The following is a 16087-nucleotide window of genomic DNA, read 5'->3' as shown; positions in this document are numbered from 1 at the left end:
GCTATTTTGAGAATGAGTGATATTGTGAAAATATCATGTTTTTTCAGGTTATTTTGGATTTTGAAAATATCGCCTATATTAGTCCCATCAGGTGGGACTCTTATGTCACAAATATCGATGATTTTGTAGATTATTGCAATTTTATCATGTTAAATTCGTAAAATATAAATTGATAATAAAATCCGGGTAGAACCAGCCCCAAGTGAATTTATCGCACCTTTTGTGTGTTTTTTTTTTACCCAAGCAGGGTGGTTGTGAAGGTGTTGAGTTGAAGACCTGTTAGATTTTGGACAAACCATTGGGGTCAAGAGCGGTTAATCAATCATGTTTATAGCGAGCTGTATGGACTGATTGTTAATGACATGTGTATGACTGGGGGTGGGCATCGGGCCGGCCCGCTAATGGATCAGGTTGATAAGACCGTTGACCGGGCCAATCGGGTCAATGGCTCGACTTGGGCCCAGTTCTTAAAGAGCTCGTGTTTGGAGAGAAGCCCGCGGCCCAGCCCAAAACTATTTAAAGGTTATTCTTTAATAAAATTAATATATTAATTCTTAGAATACAAAAAAATAAATTAAATAAAAGAATATAAAATTCAAAATAACACAAAACATTTAAAAGCCTTTTTGTATCATGCTATGATATTTCCAAAATAAGAGATATAAAGCTTGAAATGGATTCAAATGGGTTTTTATTCTATGAATGCAAACATCCACATCCACCCATGTTATTATGATGTCCAGTGCAAAGGACAAAGCACCATGCACTACGTTAACATACTATCAGATGTATTATGATATGATGCTACAAGAAAGGTAAATAGTAATAATTAACAAATGCAATAATTAGTTAAATAGTAATAATTAACAAAATAGCAAGTTTTCATGCAACGAATTATGTAAATAGTAATAGTTATCTAAGTTACTATGCAATAGTTCATTTTTAAATTTTATATATTATTAAAAAATTAATAAATAACTCAATCACATCAAGTCGGCAGGCCGGCCCAATCCTGATCCATGTATATAACATGGTAACTAACGGCCCAGACTTAAAATCATGGCCCAAACCGGCCCATTGCCCACCCCTATGTATGACAATGCATGAAACTATAAGCTTTTACAAGCATGATTCTGAAGCATGATTCTGAAGTTGGTGGTGCTACTGTCGAACTGGGTGCAGTTGAAATTTCTAAGTCTGCAGGAAGGGCTAGATATCTTGTTGTGTTGTGGTATGGATGCTAAAAATTTCAAGATAGGGATGGCAGTAGACCGGGGCGAGTGTGGGGGACAAAGTATCCATCTCCATCCCCATCTCAAAATAGTGACCTCCATCCTCGTTCCATTCTTATGACAGGGGAGACTTTGAACCTCCACTCCCACCCCGTCTCAAATTTACCATCCCCGTCTCCATCGCAGCCACCACCCCCATCCTGTCCTTGTCCCCGTTTATTATATATATATATATATATATATATATATATATATATATATATATGAGTTATACATAATTTTATTAAATAACTAAAGGTATTTTAATCATTTTATTAATTGAGATCGAAAACGGGGCAGAACAAGGAAAAGCATAAGTTAATCCCCACCTCCATCTCAGTTTTTATTTTTACCTTTATAGACCCAAAGAGGCTGGGTTCGAACCAATCCCCACTTTCCCCATCCATTCACTGTTTCATGTCCTCCATCTCCACCCCGTTTCCAAACGGGGTGGGTTCTAACAAATCTTCCTTTCCCCTCAATCCACTGCCACAAGCACACATGGACTAAGCAACGTTTGCCGTGGCCAATGTGAACTTTATATTTGGGATGTGAATTGAAGCTTCTCACTATTGATAGAGTGCAAAGAATTTGAATCTCAGTTGTAAACAGGGGCGAAGCTAAGTTAGGGCACGTGCTCACCCTAACCCAGAATTCGCAATAGAGGTCATGTCAAGGTGAGCATAACTCTAACCCAGCCCAGAGGTCCTCCTTGACCTCTCTTTGCTCCCCCTACCTAACCTCAACCCCACCTCTCTCACCAAAACGTCACAGAACCTGCACAGCTGTACCTCCAGCGGGCTAGCCTTTCATCCACCGACGGTGACTTCCGATGCATGCCACATATCCCTTGCAGGTCCTCTCTCAGGGCCTTAGGTTTGTTATCGTCTGACGACATGTCAATGTTGATCTTCTTTTTCGTGTTTTCTTAGGGTTTAGTATTTTTTCTGTGTTTTTTTTTTTTAATTAGCATGGGATAAAGAGTATTAAGGATCATAGTTTGAGAGAGCCGGTCATAAATGGGGTGACCATGGGATAAAACATGGTTAGCAGGTCGAGGGAGAGAGGCAACAGACGTGACCTGCAGTAGTAAGAAGAAGATATTGAGGTAGTATGGTGGAAGCTAGATGCAGCAGGTGAGGAGCAGACGGTTGATCCTACTCGAGTGGAGAAGGTTCAAGAGACGTCAGACAGAGGAACTCAAGGGACCCAAGTTCGGGTGGGCCAGGTGGTTCAACAGGAGACTGCAGGGCCTCAGGTTCAGTATAGAGGGGTGGAAGGATGATGGGAGATGATAAGCCCCATTGAGAGAGGTTCGGTTAGGATGGTGAGACAGACGGGTTACCTGAAGAGAATGACATTTTTTCAAAGTAACATGACGAGAGACATAGGTTCAATGAGTTTTAGGATCAAAACAAACATACTCCTTGTGGCGAGAAACATAGCTAAGAAATAAACATTGTTTGGTTTTTGGCTGAAACTTAGAGGTATTGTAAGGAGTTGTGAGCAACAACAACTACGCCTTCATCCCAAAACAATTGAGGTCGGCGATATGAACAAAAAAAGAAAACCATTCGGGGTCTTCCACATGAATCCTTCTCCTCCAATCATTTCTATCCAATGTCATATTCTCGGTGAGGTTCAAAGCATTCAATTCCTTTCCTATCATCTCCATCCAAGTCTTTCTAGGCCTACCCCGACCTTTTTTTTAAGTAATATATTTTCTCATTTCTCCATCCTTCTAACTGGAGCATCATTAGGCCTTCGCCGAATATGTCCAAACCACCGTAAACGATTCTCTCTCATCTTATTTTCAATAGGTGCAACGCCTATCTTCTTATGTATCACCTTGTTCCGAATCTTATCTTTTATTGTATTTTCATACATCCATCTAAGCATACGCATCTCAGCTACACTCATTTTTTTTAATATGATGTCTCTTGGCAGCTCAACATTCTGTACCATATAGTAAAACGGGCCTAATAGTCGTCCTATAAAACTTTCCCTTCAACCGAAATGACATTCTACGATCGCCACAACACTTCAGTTGCACTTTTCCATTTCATCCACCCAACCTTTATCCTATGATTTACATCTTCATCAATTTCTCCATACTTTTGAATGATAGATCCCAAATATTTGAAATAATCATCAATCGGTATTTCTTGCTCACCAAGTTTCACTACACTCTCATCACTACTTCGTTGCTTACTAAACCGACATTCCATATATTCTGTCTTACTCTTACTCAACTTAAAACCTCTTGCTTCCAATGTCTGTCTCCATAATTCTAACTTGGCATTAACCCTAGCTCTAGACTCATCAATCAAAACAATATCATCAGCAAACAACATACACCACGACATATTTTCTTGAATTGATCTCGTAAGCTCATCCATCACTATAGCGAATAGGAAAGGGCTTAAAGCTGATCCTTGATGTAACCCAAACGTTATAGGAAAATTTGTTGTCACCCCTCTACAAGTGCGAACATTGGTTACTACTCCTTCATGCATATCTTTAATTATACTAATGTACTTGAGAGAAACATCTTTCTTCATCAATGTCCACCAGAGAACGTCCCTAGGTACTCTATCGTATGCAAATCTTTGTTTCTCTCTCTATATCCCTCAATAAGTTGTCTAAGAAGATGTATAGCTTCCATAGTTGATCTTCCATACATAAAACCAAATTGATTCTTCGATATCATGACAACCTTCCTCAACCTATACTCAATCACCTTCTCTCAAAGTTTCATAGTATGACTCATGAGTTTTATACCACGATAGTTTGTGCAATCTTGTATATCACCCTTATTCTTATATAGAGGCATCAAAGTACTCTTTATCCACTCATTAGGCATCTTATTTGTCTGCCAAATTTTGTTAAAAAGATTTGTCAATCATTCTAAACCATTCTCTCTCAAGCATTTCCAAGCCTCGATAGGTATACCATCTGGGCCAACTGCCCTTCTTGATTTCATTTTTTTTTCAAAGCCTCTGCAATTTCTTTCTTTTGAATCTTGCGCATGAAGTCACAATTCATCTCATGGAAAGGAATTAAGAAGTCTTCAAGATCCTGAGCATGACTTCTATTAAATAACTTATCAAAATAATCTTTTCATCTTTCCTTAATCTCCTCATCTTTGACTAAAACCCTTCGTGTTTCATCTTTGATACATCTAACCATACCTAGATCCTTCGATTTCCTATCTCTCATCTTTTCAAGCCTATAAATATCTTTCTTGTCCTCTTTGGTATCCAACTTATCATAAACCTACTTATATACCTTATCTCTCGCATTTTGAACTACTTTTTTAGCTTCCTTCTTTGCTATCATATACTTCTCCAAATTCTTATCACCATGACTCTTACTTAGATTTCTACAACACTCTCTTTTAACCTTAATAATTAATTTGACATCATCGTTCCACCATGATGTATCCTTACCTAGCGGTGCACCGCCTTTAGACTCACCCAATACCTCCTTAGCCACCTTTCTCATGTCACTCACTATCTTATTCCACATTGATTCTGAATCCTCCTCGAGATACCAATAAACTTCCTTAACTACCTGCTCTACAAACATTTCTTGTTTAGCTCCTTTCAGTGTCCACCACTTAATTTTAGAATCTATCCTATGTCTATCCCTTTTGCTACATTGTTTAATTCTAAGATCTAAAATTAAGACTCTATGTTATGTAGCTACACTTTCTCCCGGTATAACCTTACAATCAATGCAACAACCTATATCTTTCTTTTTAAGTAGGAAAAAATCTATCTGACTTGTATTAACCGCACTTTTAAATGTTACTAGGTGAGACTCCCTCTTCCTAAACCAAGTGTTTGCTAAGATCATATCATAGGATAAACCAAAATCTAAAATCCTTTCTCCACTTTCGTTTCTTTCTCCTATACCATAGCCTTCATGGATACTCTCAAATCCATCCCTACTAATGCCTACATGTTCATTAAGGTCGTCGTCAATGAAAAGCTTTTCTCCATAAGATATCCCTTGTACTACTCCATCTAAATCTTTTCAAAATTGACGCTTAATGGAATCATCTAAACCTACTTGAGGTCCATAAACACTAATAATATTAATAATATTCGTACCTAATACTAATTTAATAAGTAAAATCCTATCACCCTTCTTACGGACCTCAACTACATTATCTATAAACTCACGACTCATAACAATCCCTACTCTATTCCTATTCCTATTTATTCCTGTATACCAAATCTTATATCCCCAAGGTTCTATCACTTTTGCTTTCTCACCTACCCATTTGGTCTCTTATAGACATAAAATATCAATCTTTCTCCTACACATAACATCTACCAACTCTACCAACTTATCAGTTAAAGACCCTATGTTCTAAGTGGCTAACCTAATTTTATGGTCTTGGACTAACTTATTTACCCACACTCGTCCAACAAAGTGAGGGAACCCTTTCCTATTTGACATCACACCCGGGCGCCGGTGTGACGCGTTGCTTTTAGACCTAGCAACCCTTGCTCATTTATCACTGCCTCCGGGCCTATAGAGTATAATGCGTCGCTTAGTAGGGAACGCCCCAACGAAATTCTCATATTGGTTCATATTCATAGGGTATGACTAAGTTTTTATGTTGGTTGTCACTGGCCTACCACAACCCTCCTCCTTTATCCGGGCTTGGGATCGCCAGTGTATAACTAAACAATTATACACAGACGAAGTTTGTAAGGAGTTATGAGCAAGTAGCAAAAAGAGCCAAAAATGCAAAGATGTTGATAATCAGGTAAGTGTTTAAAAGTAGCTCATAAGGCATCTTACATCCAAGGACTAAGGTCGGTAGCCTATTAATGGCATATGTTATTGTTCGAAAAGTACCAACCCAAAAATCATAAGAAAGAGGCAACGTTCAACATATTTAAACCAATTTTAACTATATGCTAGTGTTTACGCTCAACCAGGCCATTCTGTTTAGGTGTGTGTAGACATGAGAATCTATGGAGGATCCAGTGAATTTGTAGAAATTTTTTAAAATCATGAACTACCATTGGATTGAAAAGATTTAATAGTAAACTAAAATTGATTTTCAACAATATGCTTAAAGTTCTTGAAATAATCAAATACTTGAGATTTAGCATGCATAGAAAAAAGGCACGAGAAGCATGTTAAGTCATTCACTATGAGAAGATAATATCGAAAACCTTCACGCAAGAACACTAGAGTCGGCCCCTAAACATCGACATGTAGGAGCTTAAGCAGAGAGGATACTGAGACTTGTTGGAAAATTATTGATTGTCCATGGTAAGATGATTTGTCGCGCCAATGTTAAGATACCAATAGTCATTAATTCTTTATTGTATGGACTTGGCAAAGAAGGATTTAGGAATATCCCAATAGTTTTTAGCTATATGACCACATTTTTCACAATACTAAAAAGCAACAGGTCCTCTTTGATTTTGAGGATTTTGTGCACCTTGATTTGAATTGGGTGGATTTAGGTTGGGATTTCTTCCTTGACCTTTGACTCAGCTTCTTTAGAAACCACACACATGACCACAGGCTCTAAAAGTGTTGAAGGCAATGTGAGCATTTTTTCGTGCTTCAAGTGGTTTTGGGTGAAGCACGAGAACTCATTTTTCTTGATGGATGAGATCGTATAGATTTTCAAGCAAGTGAATAGAAGCATTAGTGGTGACTGAAGTAACAAAACTTTTATATTCAATAGAAGCCCATTTAAGGCTATCTGGACAAGGTCATTATCCTCCATAGAATGATTAGCAACAACAAGGGAATCTGCTAGGAATTTTATGTAATCTAAATACAATAACATGTCTATACTTTTTTCTTATGAAAATAAAATCCTTTTTCAAAATTATGAGTCTTAACGGAGATTGAGATCCATATGTTTTTTTCAGCATTAGTCATGCTTCATGTGTTAGCCTAGTTCTCATAATTTGTCCTAGGTTGGGTTTAGATATTGTTGTTTTGGACTAGCTGAGGGGCTACTGGTCAAAACAATGCCTGTATTTTTGGTTTTTCTCCCATCAACGACTGATATGGACTGATCATATTGATAAGAAGACCTATCAACAAACTTGATGAGATTCTGGCTAAGCATAACTGACTCAGGTTGGGACCTCCAGAGAAGGTAATTATGTCGGTTCAGCTTCAGCAAAACAAGGTTGGCTATAGCATTCCATTGAGTCACTGAGAAGGAGGAGGAGGCCATAGAAAACTCGTTAGAGATGGTACGCTCTGATACCATGAAAGAATACCTCATGACTTGGGAAACTCTTTATCTCTCTTGTACATCAAGAGAAGAGAAGTCTTTAATAAATATATGAAGAGATTGATTACGATGTGAGTCTAGAAAGAAATCTAGATCAATGTACATTAAGAAAAGATATAAAAGGATTACAAGCAATGACATAATTTAAGGAAACATGATAAATGTCGAAGAGTGAAAGCTCAATCACTACCTCTTTCATTTCTTGAAATCACATTGAGGTAGTTGTGGTTGAACCTCATTTGATGTGTAGGATGATCCTTGGTGGATTATGATATTATCAACTTCGATGGAGTCCTTGGAAAATGACTTGCCTTGTGTGTTGAGTCAGTTTCATTAACAAAATGAATGTCCCACCCGACACCTGTTGCACCAAATCATCGAGAAAGACAACAAGATGAAAGAGTGATGGGAAGGACTGAGTCATCTGTTGAACATATAACAATTCAACCAAAACCTTATATGTGAGTTGTCACCCAATTGAGGTAAGTCAAACTCTCTGAAGACCCTCCAAATTTGACACCAACCTGACCCAGATATGTAAGCGAGCAAAAGAAGAGGAACTTGATTTTCATCTCTAATGGGAGAGGGCCAAGTTATATCTGGATTTTAGATAGGTAAAGCAGTCAGATAGAGAGTTACAAGGATCCCAACACCACTTAGCTAAAGGCAAAGTTTGACTGTCTGATAGCCCATAAGTGGAGCCCTCTATTCTCCATAGACAACATAACCTGCTTCCAACTTACTAGTGTTGGTTTCTTGGAGTTCGATGAGTTGACCCATGAAAACTTATCGAGTAAATATTCAAGAAATCAACCAGGAATATGAAGTATGACATTTGAAGAGCCGACAAAGAAAATTTTTTCAAGATGAATTAGGAGGATTTTGATAGAAAGTCAATAAGTTGTTGGTGTAAATATGATATTAGTATGAGGCAATTGATTCAAACTGAGGGTCAAAAGCTAGACATCCAATTGGTTATCTGTGTAGTTGTCAACTCATTAATACAATTGCCACAAGTATCATTCAACACCTATCTTGGTGTAAAATCAGAAAAAAACATGATTAACACACACAAATCACACACAATGAGCAAAGAAGGATTAACGCGGTTCAGCTAGTGTAGCCTACGTCCACAAAATTATTTTTTTCTACTTCCTCTCTACTATCTTTCTTATTTTTCTCTCTTACATCTTTTCCACGTAGTCTCACCTTACATACATATATTAAGCTTTACATGTAAATGGACTCACGTAAGGTAGGTAACATTAGTTACACTACAACAAAGCAGTAGATTAGCGACGACCACATTCCGTCGCTAATCTATCGCTAATCCGTCGCTATGCCTCTTAGCGACGACGAGGCGACGATATGCTTACGTCGCGAATTTTTCGACGCTAATTGGCGACAGATTTATTCCGTCGCCAGGTCCGTCGCTAATTGCGACGGACTAACAAGCGCTATATTCCGTCGCCAATCCGTCGGTACTAAACAGCGACCACGGCTTGGCGACAGATTTACTTCCGTCGCTATATTTATATGAATAGCGACGGATGGTTCCGTCGCTAACCCGTCGCAAACACGAAAAAAAATTAAAAAAAAAATTATTTGAAAATTAAATACCGAGAATGGTACAATTTATATTTCCTGTACAATTTATATTTCCTGTAAATAAAAAACAAACCACACAAAAAATTCCATATAACAAGAATCTACAACAATTAATCGTTCCACCTTAAAATTAACAAGTTTAATTATTTACAATTCAACAATTACAATTAGGAAACATAAAAAAATAGAACTTCTTCAACATAGTTCTCTAATCATCGCCAAGATTTTGTGCGTCTTCTTGTTCATTGTCTTTATCTGTCCCTTCAGCTCCACTACGCTGATTATCGCTAGCAGCCTACACAAAAAAAGAACAGTCAGTATTGATAAAAAAAATATAATGAAATAAATTACACACTATATGTGATTCTATCAAGTGCTCATGTGTGATCTAAGGCAATAAAAAAACTCTATATGTGATTCTATCATGCTCATATGTGCTCTAAGGCAGACAAAAAGTTATATATATATGTGATTCTATCATGCTCATATGTGTGCTAAGGCAGTCAAAAAATTGAATATGTGATTATAGCATGTTCATATGTGTTCTAAGGTAGCTAGAAAAACTCTATATGTGATTCTACCATGCTCAGATGTGCTTTAAGGCAAGCAAAAAACTATATATGTGATTCGATCATGCTCGTATGTGTGCTAAGGCAGTCAAAAAATTGAATATGTGATTATAGCATGCTCATATGTGCTCTAAGGCAGGCAAAGCAAAAAAATTTATATGTGATTCTATCATAAATGATATATGTTCTAAGGTAGTAAAAAAACTCTATATGTGATTTGTGCATGCTCATATGTGTTTTAAGGTAGTCAAAAAACTGAATATGTGATTATAACATGCTCATATGTGTTCTTAGGCAGTCAAAAAACTGAATATGTGATTATAACATGCTCATATGTACTCTAAGGCAGGCAAAAAAACTTTATATGTGATTATAGCATGCTCATATGTGCTCTAAAGCAATAAAAAAAGTCTATATGTGATTCTATCATGCTCATATGTGTGTTAAGGCAGTCAAAAAATTGAATATGTGATTATAGCATGCTCATATGTGCTCTAAGGCAGGCAAAGCAAAAAAATTTATATGTGATTCTATTATAAATGATATATGTTCTAAGGTAGTAAAAAAACTCTATATGTGATTTGTGCATGCTCATATGTGTTTTAAGGTAGTCAAAAAACTGTATATGTGATTATAACATGCTCATATGTGTTCTTAGGGAGTCAAAAAACTGAATATGTGATTATAACATGCTCATATGTGCTCTAAGGCAGGCAAAAAAACTTTATATGTGATTATAGCATGCTCATATGTGCTCTAAGGCAATAAAAAAACTCTATATGTGATTCTATCATGCTCATACGTGTGCTAAGGCAGTCAAAAAATTGAATATGTGATTATAACATGCTCATATGTGTTCTTAGGCAGTGAAAAAACTGAATATGTGATTATAGCATGCTCATATGTGCTCTAAGGCAATAAAAAAACTCTATATGTTATTATAGCATACTCATATGTGCTCTAAGGCAAGCAAAAAACTCTATGTGATTCTATCATGCTCATATGTGCTCTAAGGCAGACAAAAAGTTATATATGTGATTCGATTATGCTCATATGTGTTCTAAGGTAGACAAAAAATTGAATATGTGATTATACCTGAGAAGGACCTGGATTCGAAGATCCCCTATTCAGAACAAGATTGTTGATCTCATTTCGAAGAAAGGGGGCGACGGTGTATTGGAAGTAATTATTCAGTGATTCATTAACGATCTGACGTACATCATCACCGGAAAGAATAGTCGGCTGCTTGGAGCTTATGTCGGCGCAAGAAGTCGGTGAGCCGTAACTGGAAGAACCAATAACTGGTGAAGTGTTCATATTACTCCCAAACCCGAACACACGACCTTATTTGGGTTCACCTGCTGCAGTCACCCCATGCTGTAGGATCAAATGATGGATGCTGAGTAGCGTCATCGCCATATCGCTCTACCATCTGTTGCTCATATGCCTCCTACAAAATAATGTTTAAAGTATTCATTAATAATTAATGATAACATTAGGATAACTTGCATATATATTGCAATGATTATTAATAGAATTAATATATACCGTTGTCGTTCTCGCCTTCTCTGATACGAAGACTCCCGTGGTCTTCCGTTTATGTGTTTCAACAAACACATCCTTATATGGTACACCGTCTCCTTTTTCTGCTTCCTGCGAAGTTAAATAACAAAAGATTTAGTACACAAGTTTGCAACAATACTTATAAAATTAATATTATATATTAATGAGTTACCATTTTCTTCAGGTGGCTCCCAAATGTCCTAGATCCACCTGTGTGTAGATGAGCTTCAGGCATCTTCGATCGATTTTGTGCAGCCTTCGCAGAGCGATTTTTAAATACATCTCCCGCCCACTTATCGCACATTTCATCCCAGTAATCTCTCCTGATAGTAATAGGACCATGGCCCTTCCACAGTAATGGATCATCTACTACGTCAGATGCTTTTTTTGTTGCAGTCTTCATAGTGTGCAACATGTCTGCAAATCGATTGGCAGCCACCTTCTGCCACACCTTCCTTGCATCATTTTCTTCCACCGTAGTTGCAAAGCGATTCGAAGCCTACAAATATTTTCAAAAAGTTAGTAGACATTACTTAAATAAATTAAATATGAAACACATTCACTATGAGGAACAACTGTATACCATGAATGAGGACCACAATTTGTCTAACACTTTCTTTGGGTACTCTTTCCATTGAGCAACTGGTCCTGGTAGATGTTGAAGAAGTGAATTCCTAATCTCCCGTACTACTTCTTGTGGCTCAAACCTCGTGCTGCACATGAATTGTTATATAGTAAATATCAATATAAAATATTTAAAAGATATGCAGTAATTGAAAACAAAATACTTACGGTCGATTATCGATATACACTATTCGAATGAGTCTTCTTGTGCCAGCCTGAGAAGACCCTGTTTCCTGTGTTGGCTCTTGACTTGTGTGATCAACTAATGTAGGTGGGTCGTGTACAAGCGCAACATCATCTGTAAAAAAATACATTAGAAATTCTCAGAATGCGCATTTGAACTAATCAAGCATCCAATTAGTTATAAGATATACCTATCACAGGAGCCCGTGAAGATGAAGGCTGAGCCTGACTACTACTGGATGAGCAACCACTATAACCTCCACGAACCATATTCTAACAAATAACATATGTCATACAATACATTCAAATAATTCACATCAAGTATTACAATGCATTCAAGTCATTCACATCAAGTATTACAATGCATTCAAATAATTCAAATCATTCACATCAAGTATTGCAATAATTCAAATCATTCGTTGCGTAAATTATAATACATTCAAATAATTCAAAACATGATTGACTCAAATTATACTCGAACTTCAAATTCATTAGTTGAAGAACTACATACAAGATAGTGTGATTCTCACAACCGTTCCAAAGTGGCTCATCAGCATCTCTAAGTAAATCATAAAATCTACTAGCTGCATCGTTTGGTGATTCTTCATCTACGGCAGTTCTTACATCACTAGAACTCATAGCAGAGCCCAGTTCTGTTCCTGCGGCATCAAATATCAAATTCGTATATGGATTATCGTGCACCACATTCACCCGTGCATTAAAATCGTTTCTAAATTCTTCTCCATGAAACGTCCAGTTCTGATAATCACTCACAAAACCCTTCCTGTATAGGTGATGTCTAACGCCATAAGGTTCTACAAATCGATTATTCTTACAAATCTTGCAGGGACACCTAATCTGACCTGTGGGATCTACTGTACTGACATTTGCCGTTGCAAATTCAATAAAACTGTCAACACCATCCATATATTCATGCGATAACTCATTGTCCACTATCCTACGGTACATCCATTCACGGTTTGCAGTCATTTTGTCGTATGATGTTACGAATAGTATCCTAACCAGTTAAAAGAGAATCATCAGAATGCTATGATGAACAAAATATCAAATTTATCATGCAATATATGATGTCATACAATCACAAGAATTATGATGCATGCATTGATAACTTAATATTTTCATGTGCAAACTATTCATGACACGATACATTCATTTGAAGCATGCTTTCAGTATACAATTTCACATGGAAGACATAATCAAATTGAAAGTAACTATATGTAAGCATGGATACAATCACATCAAACATTGCAATACATCGAAATAATTCATATCAAACAAATGTCAAACATGTACCTGCAACAAACACACTTCATAATCCCACTAACTACTACCATGCCTAGCATGGACTCCATACTCCAAAAATAAGAACACTTCCATATTCATACATTAAAATCATGCTCAGCATGATCTCCGAACTCCAACAAAGCAGTCCTAGATATCAACAACTAAGTGAGTGTGTGAACAATAAAGTGTTACATTCAATAAATTAAATAACATGTGATGCGCTTGCATCACTTACTCACCACGGGTATTTACCCGATTTGCATTGTTTTTGTCACTTACTTACCACGGGTGGCGGGGCACAAGCGAGTTCCATTGAGAAATCTGCAAAAAACACTGTGTTAAAATGAATATTTTTCAAAGCTCATAATGCTCCCCCTGCGTACACTCCCAGATACCATATTCAATCTATATCTAGTTGTTTGGTACTCAGACCTCAATCAAACTGTACAAATGACAATTATGTTCCCAATATCAAAACTTGAACTTTAAAGGGATGATTATGATCAGTGCTACTTTCTTTACACTCTTTTGAAGATATTAAAACCACCAAGATAACTTGTCTAAAATGCCAAAGATACAAACTAGAGTGCTAGAAAAAAATGGACAAACCCTCAGTTCAAACAATAAATATGCATGCGGTGCTCAAATCTGTTACAATGTGAAGGCTGAAATGATGCCTATCAAGATGAAGAAGACAATGGGAATGGGTGCCCATTGTAAGATTGCTTATAACAGATACAAACAAATTGCTTAAATCATAGTCATGCCACAATTGCATGATATAGCAATGTGATGTTAAAGTGAAAAACACACGAATTGTAGCAGAAGCAGACTTATCTTAAATATGGCACAAATACAATTAGAAGGCACCTAACAATGAGCAGATACAGTCAACAAATCTCAAAATTTCAATATCCTGCATGATGAATCTTTTTTTCCTGGCCATATTGAAAGGCATTGAAAATACGAAAAGCAACATAAAGTTCATGCAACACTGCCAAATCAGGAATGAATCAGGAGTTTATGATGTCTCAGTTATAAGCATCATAAAGTTCATACAGCACTCCCAAGTCCGCAATGAATCAGGGTTAAAATGTCTCAATTAGACAACAGGCAAAGAAATGTCAATGTGTTGCAAAGAAATTGCAATCTCATCCATTAATTGGAACTGAGGTTAAATCTATACATAACATCAAAGAAATAAGTTGATGTGCTATTGCAAAACATTGCTACAATACAGGAGAATACAAGAATTTCCACAACATGCCCATAACAAATATTTATAAGCACCACATAATTTTTTATCAGCAACATGCCCATAGCCATAAAGGTCCATCAAGAGATGGACGGGATGAATGAAACGTATTTCCTTGGCAGGATGCCAAGAGTACGAAGAGAGAGAGAGAGAGAGAGAGGATGATATCTCTTTAAAAGAAACCCTAAAACATCTCCCACCTCCAGTAGTGTTTGAGGGATTGAAAGAGCACAACAACTAGGTTAAAAAAGAGAAGGCGATAGAGATTAGGAAAGAGAAAGCTACAGAAGGAAGGGAGATGACAGAATTCTTTACCTCGCTAAGGCAACATTGGATGCTCGTTGTAGTACCCAGACGAAACCTATCGATCAAACCCCATCGCTCAGACCCCTGTCGATCAAGAACTATAGAAACCTGACGATCTAACTCTGTCGCTCAAACCCCTATCGAGCAAAACTTGAACCCTGACGATCTTGCATCATGTACGGGATCGTCCTTTTGGGTATTCGAGGGTTTCAAGGAAGATGGTGGTGAAGGGATCAGGTGGATAGGAGAAGGTGAGAGGGTTTTGAGGAAGATGGTTCGCAGGTAGCAGGGTTTGCGAAGGATGACGGTGGTCTGGCGATGGAGGAGCAACAGTGGGGAGAGGGCGCAGCCAGGAAAGGGGAGCGGCGGTTGGCGAGCGGTGAACGGGGAGCGGCGGCGGCCGGGCGGTGGCGAGAGCCGACGGGCGGCGGGAGGGAGAGGGCGGCGGGCGGGAGCAAGACAGCGAAACAGGAAAAAGAGAAAGAGGGATGGAATTAGGGATTTACGCGACATTTAGCGACGGATTTCCGTCGCTAAGTCATCGTAAATCAAAATACAAAAACAGCGACGGATTAGCGATGACAAAGTTCCCTCTCTAAATCCATCGCTAAAATGGTGTTCTTTTAATAAGAATTAGCGACAAAAAATTGCAGTCGCTAATCCGTCGCTAAGTAGCGACGGATTAGCGATAAAAGTTGTTTCCTCGCTAATCCGTCGCGAATTAGCGACAGATTGTTTCTCTAGCTAATCTGTCGCTAATTCGCGACGGAAAAAAATCTGTCGCAAATTGTCGTCGCTAATTAACAATTTTCTTGTAGTGTTACCAACATTTACAATATTTGTGAATGTAAGGTCATCTCTGCTCATATGGAAACCTAAGCTCTCTTGTTGTGTAAAACACCCTTGATGGTGTACCTCTTATTTTCTCCTCGTCTACTTTCCTTTCTCTTTTTGTTACCATGATTAATGTGTTGCCATTTTTTTGAAACTTTCTCAATTGAACATCCACATGTAGCTTACCTTTTTTCAATATTGTCATGCTTATCAGAGTTACTATATAACCTCTCATTGTTGACTTGTTGTGAATAACCACTATCTTCAACATCTTCAACCTTCTTAG

Source organism: Nuphar pumila, chromosome 15 (genome assembly GCF_984573655.1).
Source record: "Nuphar pumila chromosome 15, dmNupPumi1.hap1.1, whole genome shotgun sequence".
Lineage (NCBI taxonomy): Eukaryota > Viridiplantae > Streptophyta > Magnoliopsida > Nymphaeales > Nymphaeaceae > Nuphar > Nuphar pumila.
Note: the sequence above shows the minus strand (reverse complement) of the source record.